This window comes from Schistocerca serialis, unplaced genomic scaffold, assembly GCF_023864345.2.
Source record: "Schistocerca serialis cubense isolate TAMUIC-IGC-003099 unplaced genomic scaffold, iqSchSeri2.2 HiC_scaffold_1180, whole genome shotgun sequence".
Lineage (NCBI taxonomy): Eukaryota > Metazoa > Arthropoda > Insecta > Orthoptera > Acrididae > Schistocerca > Schistocerca serialis.
The window spans coordinates 62,501-75,000 of NW_026047382.1; the positions used below are offsets into that span (position 1 = coordinate 62,501).

Genomic DNA, 12,500 nt, shown 5'->3' on the forward strand with positions numbered 1-12,500 from the left:
GCCTCCCGCCCGCGACTGCGCCGTGCCTTCGTAGGGAAGGCGTTGATGCGGGCGCGGAGGGCGTCGATGTATTCACGCCCAGATAGCAGGCGACTGGTGTCGGCGACCCACTGATGTTGGCCACTGACGGCGGCAGAAGATGACAGCGCCGCACCGTCAATGGCGATGTGTAGGCGCGCCGCCCACATTTCCCCAACCTGCGTTGACGATTTGAGGAGGTGGCCCTCCCACATTAGGTGGCGCTCCAGCACCTCGATCTCACGCTGCACCTCATCCATGCCTGCACCGTCGCAGGCTGGCCCTATCTTCTTCAGCGCCAGGAGACGGGACCGACGGAGGGTCGGACCCATCCATCGGCAAGATGGAATGCCGAGGCCCCCCTGGGCAACAGGAGCGTGGAAGTATCCCAGGGGGGTGTCCGCCGGAAGGCGGAACCATCTCCTGACGGCGGCCCGGATGGTGACGTCGGCCGACTTCAATGCACCCACCCGGGTGCGGCTGAGGGCCAGCCCGTGGTACAGGCCAGGGAGAAGTACGTTGGTGAGAGCGTGGAGGCGCTGTTGCGGCTTCAGCGGAGCTCGGGAGATGACGTCAAGCTGCTCCACCAGGTGGCGACGTGGATTGAAGACGCAGCGACCCGCCGTGGAAAATTGCAGCCCCAGGTACCGGAAGGTTTCACCCACACGCAGGGCAGGCATGGTGGTATTGCCTGCTGTGAAGGTGACATTGCTGTCCACCTTCACCTTCTTCTCGCGCCCTGACGCGACTAAGGCGAGGGTGAAACACTTCCGGGCGTTGATCTGCAGCCCCAGGTGGGCGAGGGCTGCGGTAGCTGCGTCGATGAGGGACTGCAAGCCCCTCGGGGTCGCTGCAAACAGCAAGACGTCATCTGCAAAGGCCGCAGCGTTGACTCTGCGACCGAGGATCCGAGCTCCGATGTGGGAGGGCAGTTGGCCTAAAACGTAGTCCACCGCAAAGTTGAACAGGAGGGGGGAGAGGGGATCGCCCTGGCGAACGCCCCGTGCTGGCTGCACAGACACGCCCACGCCGGCGCCGTCCGCTATCACTGTCGTGCTGCCCTCGTAGCACCGCTCGACGTACTCGACAAAGCAATCCGGTAGGCCATGCGCCTTCAGCACAGGGCGAAGGGCAGCATGATCCACCGAATCGAATGCCTTCGAAACGTCGATCGATGCCACAAAGACAGAGCGGCAGGAGCGAACTGCGTCGGTGAGAGCAGTGTCCAAGATGAAAGTATTTTCCAACATCCCATCCCGAGGGATGAATGCCCGCTGACGTTCGTCCACAGCACAAGCGCGCATCAGGCGTGACGCGAGAACCTTGTGAAAGGTCCGCGCCAACACCGAGCAGACCGTAATGGGGCGAAAGTCAGCGGGGGATGTTGGTGCAGCCGTTTTCGGGAGAAGGGACGTCCGCGCGCGAAGCAGGCGTTCCGGGAGGGCGCGGGCCAGAAGGAAGAGATTCATCACTTTCACCAGGACTTCGTGCGGCAGGCGCCGCAACTCCGCTGGGGTAAGGCCGTCCGGCCCGGCCGCTGATCCCCTGGGCGGCAACGCGGCGGCGACCTCCTCATGTGTGACCGGCCCCCATAGGCACTCAAGAGCGACAGGCTCCGAGTGCGGGAGGAGGCGGTCACGAATGAAGCCCGCGGTGGAGACGGGCTTCTTTGTGAAGAGGTCCGCCCAGAAGTCCAGCAGACCAGGGATGGCAGGTGGCGGCTGGAGCAGGGTGCCATCCAAGAGGCCGCGCACGCAACGTGCACGCGACCGTCGGAAGGCATCCTGCGTTCTCGCGTACTCCCAGCGGCGCCGCTTGCGCTTCTGCGTCGGCGGCGCGGCAGGCGGCCGCTTCGATGGTTGGCGCGGCCGCTGTGTCCTGGTGATCGATCTCTCCCCTCTGGACCCGACCGACGCAAGGGCATCCGGGAGCATGCCCAGGATGACATCGGGCGGCGTGCCCCGCCCCAGACCTATGACACGATCCAGGGCAGAGAAACGCTGGGCGGAAGCGGGTAGCCCCGCCAGATGCTCCCAGATGGCGGCGTCAGTCGGCCCCTCCGGCGGCGGCCCGGTGGTGTCGGCCGCGAAGTCCTCGGCTGCGTCGACGGGCGGCGCAGCGGCCTCGCCCGCGTCTGGCAGCGGGCTCGCTGCTCCCCGGCGGGACGCCGGCTCATAGTTACTCCCGCCGTTTACCCGCGCTTGCTTGAATTTCTTCACGTTGACATTCAGAGCACTGGGCAGAAATCACATTGCGTCAACACCCGCTAGGGCCATCGCAATGCTTTGTTTTAATTAGACAGTCGGATTCCCCCAGTCCGTGCCAGTTCTGAGTTGATCGTTGAATGGCGGCCGAAGAGAATCCGCGCACCCGCGCGCCCCCGGAGGAGCACGCTAAGGCGGACGCGGCCTCGCAGCAAGGAAGATCCGTGGGAGGCCAAGGCACGGGACCGAGCTCGGATCCTGCACGCAGGTTGAAGCACCGGGGCGCGAACGCCGCGCAGGCGCGCGCATCCTGCACCGCCGGCCAGCACGAGGCCGACCAACGGCGAGAGCAGACCACGCCCGCGCTAAACGCCCGCACTTACCGGCACCCCTACGGCACTCACCTCGCCCAGGCCCGGCACGTTAGCGCTGACCCACTTCCCGACCAAGCCCGACACGCCCCGATCCTCAGAGCCAATCCTTATCCCGAAGTTACGGATCCAATTTGCCGACTTCCCTTACCTACATTATTCTATCGACTAGAGGCTCTTCACCTTGGAGACCTGCTGCGGATATGGGTACGAACCGGCGCGACACCTCCACGTGGCCCTCTCCCGGATTTTCAAGGTCCGAGGGGAAGATCGGGACACCGCCGCAACTGCGGTGCTCTTCGCGTTCCAAACCCTATCTCCCTGCTAGAGGATTCCAGGGAACTCGAACGCTCATGCAGAAAAGAAAACTCTTCCCCGATCTCCCGACGGCGTCTCCGGGTCCTTTTGGGTTACCCCGACGAGCATCTCTAAAAGAGGGGCCCGACTTGTATCGGTTCCGCTGCCGGGTTCCGGAATAGGAACCGGATTCCCTTTCGCCCAACGGGGGCCAGCACAAAGTGCATCATGCTATGACGGCCCCCATCAACATCGGATTTCTCCTAGGGCTTAGGATCGACTGACTCGTGTGCAACGGCTGTTCACACGAAACCCTTCTCCGCGTCAGCCCTCCAGGGCCTCGCTGGAGTATTTGCTACTACCACCAAGATCTGCACCGACGGCGGCTCCAGGCAGGCTCACGCCCAGACCCTTCTGCGCCCACCGCCGCGACCCTCCTACTCGTCAGGGCTTCGCGGCCGGCCGCAAGGACCGGCCATGACTGCCAGACTGACGGCCGAGTATAGGCACGACGCTTCAGCGCCATCCATTTTCAGGGCTAGTTGCTTCGGCAGGTGAGTTGTTACACACTCCTTAGCGGATTCCGACTTCCATGGCCACCGTCCTGCTGTCTTAAGCAACCAACGCCTTTCATGGTTTCCCATGAGCGTCGATTCGGGCGCCTTAACTCGGCGTTTGGTTCATCCCACAGCGCCAGTTCTGCTTACCAAAAGTGGCCCACTTGGCACTCCGATCCGAGTCGTTTGCTCGCGGCTTCAGCATATCAAGCAAGCCGGAGATCTCACCCATTTAAAGTTTGAGAATAGGTTGAGGTCGTTTCGGCCCCAAGGCCTCTAATCATTCGCTTTACCGGATGAGACTCGTACGAGCACCAGCTATCCTGAGGGAAACTTCGGAGGGAACCAGCTACTAGATGGTTCGATTAGTCTTTCGCCCCTATACCCAGCTCCGACGATCGATTTGCACGTCAGAATCGCTACGGACCTCCATCAGGGTTTCCCCTGACTTCGTCCTGGCCAGGCATAGTTCACCATCTTTCGGGTCCCAACGTGTACGCTCTAGGTGCGCCTCACCTCGCAATGAGGACGAGACGCCCCGGGAGTGCGGAGGCCGCCGCCCCGTGAAGGGCGGGGAAGCCCCATCCTCCCTCGGCCCGCGCAAGGCGAGACCTTCACTTTCATTACGCCTTTAGGTTTCGTACAGCCCAATGACTCGCGCACATGTTAGACTCCTTGGTCCGTGTTTCAAGACGGGTCGTGAAATTGTCCAAAGCTGAAGCGCCGCTGACGGGAGCGATTATTCCGCCCGAGAGCATCCCGAGCCAACAGCGGCGCGGGTCCGGGGCCGGGCCAGGTAGGTCCGTCATCCGGGAAGAACCGCGCGCGCTTGCCGGGAGCCCGAGCGCCCAAAGGGGCGAATCGACTCCTCCAGATATACCGCCGGGCAGCCAGCCAGGACACCGGGGCTCTGCCCAACAGACGCGAACCGAGGCCCGCGGAAGGACAGGCTGCGCACCCGGGCCGTAGGCCGGCACCCAGCGGGTCGCGACGTCCTACTAGGGGAGAAGTGCGGCCCACCGCACACCGGAACGGCCCCACCCCGCGGCGAGTGGAAAGGCAACCGGACACGACCCCGCCGCGGATTGCTCCGCGCGGGCGGCCGGCCCCATCTGCCGAGGGCGGAGGCCAGTGGCCGGATGGGCGTGAATCTCACCCGTTCGACCTTTCGGACTTCTCACGTTTACCCCAGAACGGTTTCACGTACTTTTGAACTCTCTCTTCAAAGTTCTTTTCAACTTTCCCTCACGGTACTTGTTCGCTATCGGTCTCGTGGTCATATTTAGTCTCAGATGGAGTTTACCACCCACTTGGAGCTGCACTCTCAAGCAACCCGACTCGAAGGAGAGGTCCCGCCGACGCTCGCACCGGCCGCTACGGGCCTGGCACCCTCTACGGGCCGTGGCCTCATTCAAGTTGGACTTGGGCTCGGCGCGAGGCGTCGGGGTAGTGGACCCTCCCAAACACCACATGCCACGACAGGCGGCCGCCTGCGGGGTTCGGTGCTGGACTCTTCCCTGTTCGCTCGCCGCTACTGGGGGAATCCTTGTTAGTTTCTTTTCCTCCGCTTAGTAATATGCTTAAATTCAGCGGGTAGTCTCGCCTGCTCTGAGGTCGTTGTACGAGGTGTCGCACGCCACGCCGCCAGCCGGCTGTGCACGCTACCGAGTAAGTACCGGTATGCGAACCGCCAGGCGACGGGCGCGCATCGCACGTTTAAGGAGACGCGGCCGGCCCCACAGGCGGCCACGACACTCCCAGGTCAGCGAAGCGGGGCAAACGCCGCGCGCTTCAGTATACGTAGCCGACCCTCAGCCAGACGTGGCCCGGGAACGGAATCCATGGACCGCAATGTGCGTTCGAAACGTCGATGTTCATGTGTCCTGCAGTTCACATGTCGACGCGCAATTTGCTGCGTTCTTCATCGACCCACGAGCCGAGTGATCCACCGTCCTGGGTGATCTTTTCATAGTTTCCACCATCTCTTTCGAGACAGTTGCATAGGCGGGACTGAGGCGTGTGGCGGCCCTGTTCCAGCGTTCAGTGTCCAACGGCCTCACGGCCGATGGGCGTCGTACGGCTCCACACCGGAGCGGACAGGCAGTCGGGCGAAAGTCATTCAAAACCGGCGCCAGGCGCCAGGTGCCGCAAACCAGCCGCTCCAGCGCTTCAGCGCTCGTACCACACAACATTGCCTTTAGTTTTGAGACGAACGCGTGGTTCCGCACGCGGCGCACGGCTACTGCGAGCCGTACAGGTAGCTGCGTGTTGCGCGACACGACACGCACATCGAAAGACATGCAGTCTAGTCGGTAATGATCCTTCCGCAGGTTCACCTACGGAAACCTTGTTACGACTTTTACTTCCTCTAAATGATCAAGTTTGGTCATCTTTCCGGTAGCATCGGCAACGACAGAGTCAATGCCGCGTACCAGTCCGAAGACCTCACTAAATCATTCAATCGGTAGTAGCGACGGGCGGTGTGTACAAAGGGCAGGGACGTAATCAACGCGAGCTTATGACTCGCGCTTACTGGGAATTCCTCGTTCATGGGGAACAATTGCAAGCCCCAATCCCTAGCACGAAGGAGGTTCAGCGGGTTACCCCGACCTTTCGGCCTAGGAAGACACGCTGATTCCTTCAGTGTAGCGCGCGTGCGGCCCAGAACATCTAAGGGCATCACAGACCTGTTATTGCTCAATCTCGTGCGGCTAGAAGCCGCCTGTCCCTCTAAGAAGAAAAGTAATCGCTGACAGCACGAAGGATGTCACGCGACTAGTTAGCAGGCTAGAGTCTCGTTCGTTATCGGAATTAACCAGACAAATCGCTCCACCAACTAAGAACGGCCATGCACCACCACCCACCGAATCAAGAAAGAGCTATCAATCTGTCAATCCTTCCGGTGTCCGGGCCTGGTGAGGTTTCCCGTGTTGAGTCAAATTAAGCCGCAGGCTCCACTCCTGGTGGTGCCCTTCCGTCAATTCCTTTAAGTTTCAGCTTTGCAACCATACTTCCCCCGGAACCCAAAAGCTTTGGTTTCCCGGAGGCTGCCCGCCGAGTCATCGGAGGAACTGCGGCGGATCGCTGGCTGGCATCGTTTATGGTTAGAACTAGGGCGGTATCTGATCGCCTTCGAACCTCTAACTTTCGTTCTTGATTAATGAAAACATACTTGGCAAATGCTTTCGCTTCTGTTCGTCTTGCGACGATCCAAGAATTTCACCTCTAACGTCGCAATACGAATGCCCCCGCCTGTCCCTATTAATCATTACCTCGGGTTCCGAAAACCAACAAAATAGAACCGAGGTCCTATTCCATTATTCCATGCACACAGTATTCAGGCGGGCTTGCCTGCTTTAAGCACTCTAATTTGTTCAAAGTAAACGTGCCGGCCCACCGAGACACTCAATAAAGAGCACCCTGGTAGGATTTCAACGGGGTCCGCCTCGGGACGCACGAGCACGCACGAGGCGGTCGCACGCCTTCGGCTCGCCCCACCGGCAGGACGTCCCACGATACATGCCAGTTAAACACCGACGGGCGGTGAACCAACAGCGTGGGACACAAATCCAACTACGAGCTTTTTAACCGCAACAACTTTAATATACGCTATTGGAGCTGGAATTACCGCGGCTGCTGGCACCAGACTTGCCCTCCAATAGATACTCGTTAAAGGATTTAAAGTGTACTCATTCCGATTACGGGGCCTCGGATGAGTCCCGTATCGTTATTTTTCGTCACTACCTCCCCGTGCCGGGAGTGGGTAATTTGCGCGCCTGCTGCCTTCCTTGGATGTGGTAGCCGTTTCTCAGGCTCCCTCTCCGGAATCGAACCCTGATTCCCCGTTACCCGTTACAACCATGGTAGGCGCAGAACCTACCATCGACAGTTGATAAGGCAGACATTTGAAAGATGCGTCGCCGGTACGAGGACCGTGCGATCAGCCCAAAGTTATTCAGAGTCACCAAGGCAAACGGACCGGACGAGCCGACCGATTGGTTTTGATCTAATAAAAGCGTCCCTTCCATCTCTGGTCGGGACTCTGTTTGCATGTATTAGCTCTAGAATTACCACAGTTATCCAAGTAACGTGGGTACGATCTAAGGAACCATAACTGATTTAATGAGCCATTCGCGGTTTCACCTTAATGCGGCTTGTACTGAGACATGCATGGCTTAATCTTTGAGACAAGCATATGACTACTGGCAGGATCAACCAGGGAGCTGCGTCAACTAGAGCTGAGCAGCCGGCCGCCCGGGAGTGTGTCCCGGGGGCCCGCGCGAACACGCAAGCGTCCGCTCAATTATTCTGCAAACAGGAGGAGGCTGAGCTCCCCTGCACAACACACCTCGAAACCCTCTCAGGTCCCGGCGGCGCGCAGCGCCGTCCTAAGTACTTGGTCGGGTTCGAGAGAGGCGCAATCGCCCGGAGTTAGGCGAGTAGACGCTTTAGGTGCGACCACCCGTGCTCCCAACTGAGCTTGCCGCTGCCGACAGAGGCCCGGGAGCGTGCTGTCGTGGCATTGCCGGCGGGAGACAACACGCGCCACCTACGGTGACCGGCAGCTCCAACGCCAGCGCCACAGAAGGACAAAAGCCCCACTTGGGTGCCGAAGCGAACTCTCCCAGCACAGCGCACGCGCCAACACGTCCGCACAGCTGCGATACAAACCACCTGCGAGAACCGCTGGGGCGACCGAGCAGCAGACGGCGTCGCGGCGCCGAGCGCCGGGCGGCGGCGCATCCTCAGCGCACACAGTCCTCAATCGGACCAGCACACTGCAGATGGCCACCGCGCTTCGCACCGGGCCCGCGAGGACCTGCTTTGGCCGCAAGGCGCCGCGAGCAGGGGGCGCCGGCGCGCAGCTGCGCCGCCTGCCGCGTCCGTCGGCCGGCGCGCCTGCCACTGGCCGCCCCCACCAGCCGGCTGTAGCGCGTGCGCCCACGCACCGCGCTGCCAGCACGCCGGGCGGCCCCCCCTCACCGGCCGGGGACGGTCCCACCCAGCCACCGCCGCGTATCGCCTCACACCCAGATCCCCTTTCACGTTCGTGGGCATGGTGGGTCCCCTTTCACGTTCGTGGGCATGGTGGGTATCCCTGAAACAACCGGTTAATAGCTCGACCGATCGTCGCCAACACTGATTCACCTCTAGCGAGAACAACCGCACCACAACGGGTTACCTGTTGTTCATTTGCGTAACGTCACCAGCAAACGTAGACGTCCATCGCCATTTGCAACGAGTATTGCATGCCTGTGTCAGGTGTCACAACACACTACGTCTGCCCACATAGACGCAACAACATGTGCACGCCTCGAGAACACGTGGAAGGTAGCCCCCGTACGTATGCGGTGTCCATTGCGCGAACGACTGTCAGCCGGCCTCTGCAGGATGTCGCAGATGTGGAACGCGGTGCAACATGCTATCACGGTGTGTGAGAAGAGACGACTACGTCCGAATACACGCTCCACTACATCAACAGACTGCTCATGCTGATCGCCATCCAGGGCGTCCGTTCCTCCCACACGTCTGAATGGCGTACCACACTGCAATCCAGCTCTTATAGGGAGACGACACGTAGCTGCGTGCACAATATTTGGACTGTATGGTCTGCCGTTGCTAGGCGCAGTCGTCGTACGGTCACACATGTGCCACGATGTATCATTCAGTACATACGGACCAATGTGCAGTACAGTTTGTGGGTTTTGCGTACATCGGCGGACAGGTGACAGGCCGTACCACAACGTAGGCTGAGTACGTCGGCATGCGAAGGGCATTGAACATGCAAACTTCTCAACGACCAGCTTGCGAAGGCAGGGGGGAAGGGGGGGGGGGGCATGTACGTCCTGCTGCTATCCACATTACAGTGTATAGCAGGAGCATGTGGAAAGTCAGCAACACCTGCAAGGTGTTTAACATGACGCGATACACAGGGGACCGGGCAGTGCGAATAGCGAACTATATTGCGAGGGTTGCGGTTAGGCAACACTACACTAATTTAACGAGTTGCATAACAATTACAGAGCAGGTTCAGCGACAACGTGCGTCAGGTTAAGGCGCAATATAGGTTAGGTTAAGGCACAACATGGGTTACGTTAAAGCACAAATTAGGTTACGTTAAAGCACAAATTAGGTTACGTTAAAGCACAAATTAGGTTACGTTAAAGCACAAATTAGGTTACGTTAAAGCACAAATTAGGTTACGTTAAAGCACAAATTAGGTTACGTTAAAGCACAAATTAGGTTACGTTAAAGCACAAATTAGGTTACGTTAAAGCACAAATTAGGTTACGTTAAAGCACAAATTAGGTTACGTTAAAGCACAAATTAGGTTACGTTAAAGCACAAATTGGGTTACGTTAAAGCACAAATTGGGTTACGTTAAGGCACAACATGGGTTACGTTAAGGCACAACATGGGTTACGTTAAGGCACAACATGGGTTACGTTAAGGCACAACATGGGTTACGTTAAGGCACAACATGGGTTACGTTAAGGCACAACATGGGTTACGTTAAGGCACAACATGGGTTACGTTAAGGCACAACATGGGTTACGTTAAGGCACAACATGGGTTACGTTAAGGCACAACATGGGTTACGTTGAGGCACAACATGGGTTACGTTGAGGCACAACATGGGTTACGTTGAGGCACAACATGGGTTACGTTGAGGCACAACATGGGTTACGTTAAGGCACAACATGGGTTACGTTAAGGCACAACATGGGTTACGTTGAGGCACAACATGGGTTACGTTGAGGCACAACATGGGTTACGTTGAGGCACAACATGGGTTACGTTGAGGCACAACATGGGTTACGTTGAGGCACAACATGGGTTACGTTGAGGCACAACATGGGTTACGTTGAGGCACAACATGGGTTACGTTGAGGCACAACATGGGTTACGTTGAGGCACAACATGGGTTACGTTGAGGCACAACATGGGTTACGTTGAGGCACAACATGGGTTACGTTGAGGCACAACATGGGTTACGTTGAGGCACAACATGGGTTACGTTGAGGCACAACATGGGTTACGTTGAGGCACAACATGGGTTACGTTGAGGCACAACATGGGTTACGTTGAGGCACAACATGGGTTACGTTGAGGCACAAATTAGGTTACGTTGAGGCACAAATTAGGTTACGTTGAGGCACAAATTAGGTTACGTTGAGGCACAAATTAGGTTAGGTTAAGGTACAATATGGGTTAGGTTAAGGTACAATATGGGTTAGGTTAAGGTACAATATGGGTTAGGTTAAGGTACAATATGGGTTAGGTTAAGGTACAATATGGGTTAGGTTAAGGCACAACATGGGTTAGGTTAAGGCACAACATGGGTTAGGTTAAGGCACAACATGGGTTAGGTTAAGGCACAACATGGGTTAGGTTAAGGCACAACATGGGTTAGGTTAAGGCACAACATGGGTTAGGTTAAGGCACAACATGGGTTAGGTTAAGGCACAACATGGGTTAGGTTAAGGCACAACATAGGTTAGGTTAAGGCACAACATAGGTTAGGTTAAGGCACAACATAGGTTAGGTTAAGGCACAACATAGGTTAGGTTAAGGCACAACATAGGTTAGGTTAAGGCACAACATAGGTTAGGTTAGGGCACAACATAGGTTAGGTTAAGGCACAACATAGGTTAGGTTAAGGCACAACGTAGGTTAGGTTAAGGCACAACATAGGTTAGGTTAAGGCACAACATATGTTAGGTTAAGGCAAAACATAGGTTAGGTTAAGGCACAACATAGGTTAGGTTAAGGCACAACATAGGTTAGGTTAAGGCACAACATAGGTTAGGTTAAGGCACAACATAGGTTAGGTTAAGGCACAACATAGGTTAGGTTAAGGCACAACATAGGTTAGGTTAAGGCACAACATAGGTTAGGTTAAGGCACAACGTAGGTTAGGTTAAGGTACAACGTAGGTTAGGTTAAGGTACAACGTAGGTTAGGTTAAGGTACAACGTAGGTTAGGTTAAGGTACAACGTAGGTTAAGGTACAACGTAGGTTAGGTTAAGGCGCAATGTAGGTTAGGTTAAGGTACGATATAGCTGAGGTTAAGGTACAATATCGCTTAGGTTAAGGTACACATTGTTGTAGGGAAAGGTGTATTTGGGGGGGGGGGGGCGGCAGGTTCGTTGATAGTGATTATCGTAAGTGCATGCCTGCGGGATCATCCGATTTGTCACGTCAGGATGCACTTGTGGCTCATGACAGGCGGCGCTCCGATTCCAAGGTTATGGCAGATGTGTGTCTTTCATTCCTGCCATTGTTTGTGTACTGTGACAGGAGGCAGTATTGTGATGTTGGGTGCACCCCTGTGTAGGACATGTGTGGGTGTTCGTGGCTTAACTGAGCAATGGCGGATGTCGGAAGGGTGGGATATTCTGTTTTGTGGGTGGACCTCCCGGTCTGGTTATGATAGTGTGGATTGTGTAATGTGGCGGAGAGGATGCACCGGATGTTCTTCCATGCTGGTGGTTAGATATTGTGTGTGTGCCTGTTAGAGGCAGAGAGTAGTGTGTGATAGTGTCTGGCTGACGTGTGGTTCTCATTGTGTGCAGAGTCTTTCAGCATGTATAGGGACGGTTGTATATATTATCTGTATTCTGATGGCTCTGCATCTATTACTAATCAGTGCCGTGTATACGGTTACTCTGGTTCCAGTCGAAACTGTTCTATCTCTGTACATTAGTGACACTGCGGCTCCACTATGTTGCTGCCCCTGTCGGCCGTTTCCCCCAGTGTATGGCTAGTGATTATCAGCAATCAGTCTATTAGTCAATACCGGTAGTGTGACGACTTCAAATGTCCGGGATGGGGGAAGCTAAACCCTTCCCGTGGGTCAGGGCCTAGAAAGACTCTTCCCACGCAGGAGGCTCGGACTGTCGTTACTCTTCCGAGAAATATATTTGCCCAGCGTTTTTTGTGACTGCGAGTGCGACGCCCACGGGTACCGACATGGATGGGGCGCTTCCTAGCTGATCGCTCGGCATGGGAATCAGTACAGTGAGCAATGCGATCGCGTCTGTAGCTTGTA

The 12,500-nt window shown here is 56.7% G+C and overlaps 2 non-coding genes and 1 pseudogene across 2 annotated transcripts; all 3 read right to left on the reverse strand.

Annotated features, from left to right (window-relative positions):
* LOC126434084 (large subunit ribosomal RNA) overlaps positions 1–5,064 on the reverse strand; it is a 7,236-nt pseudogene extending 2,172 nt beyond the window's left edge.
* A 188-nt stretch (positions 5,065–5,252) lies between these two features.
* LOC126434050 (5.8S ribosomal RNA) lies at positions 5,253–5,407 on the reverse strand. Its single transcript, XR_007578938.1, has one exon. It is a non-coding gene; the product is annotated as a 5.8S ribosomal RNA (ribosomal RNA).
* A 353-nt stretch (positions 5,408–5,760) lies between these two features.
* LOC126434062 (small subunit ribosomal RNA) lies at positions 5,761–7,669 on the reverse strand. Its single transcript, XR_007578949.1, has one exon. It is a non-coding gene; the product is annotated as a small subunit ribosomal RNA (ribosomal RNA).
* Positions 7,670–12,500: the final 4,831 nt, after the last annotated feature.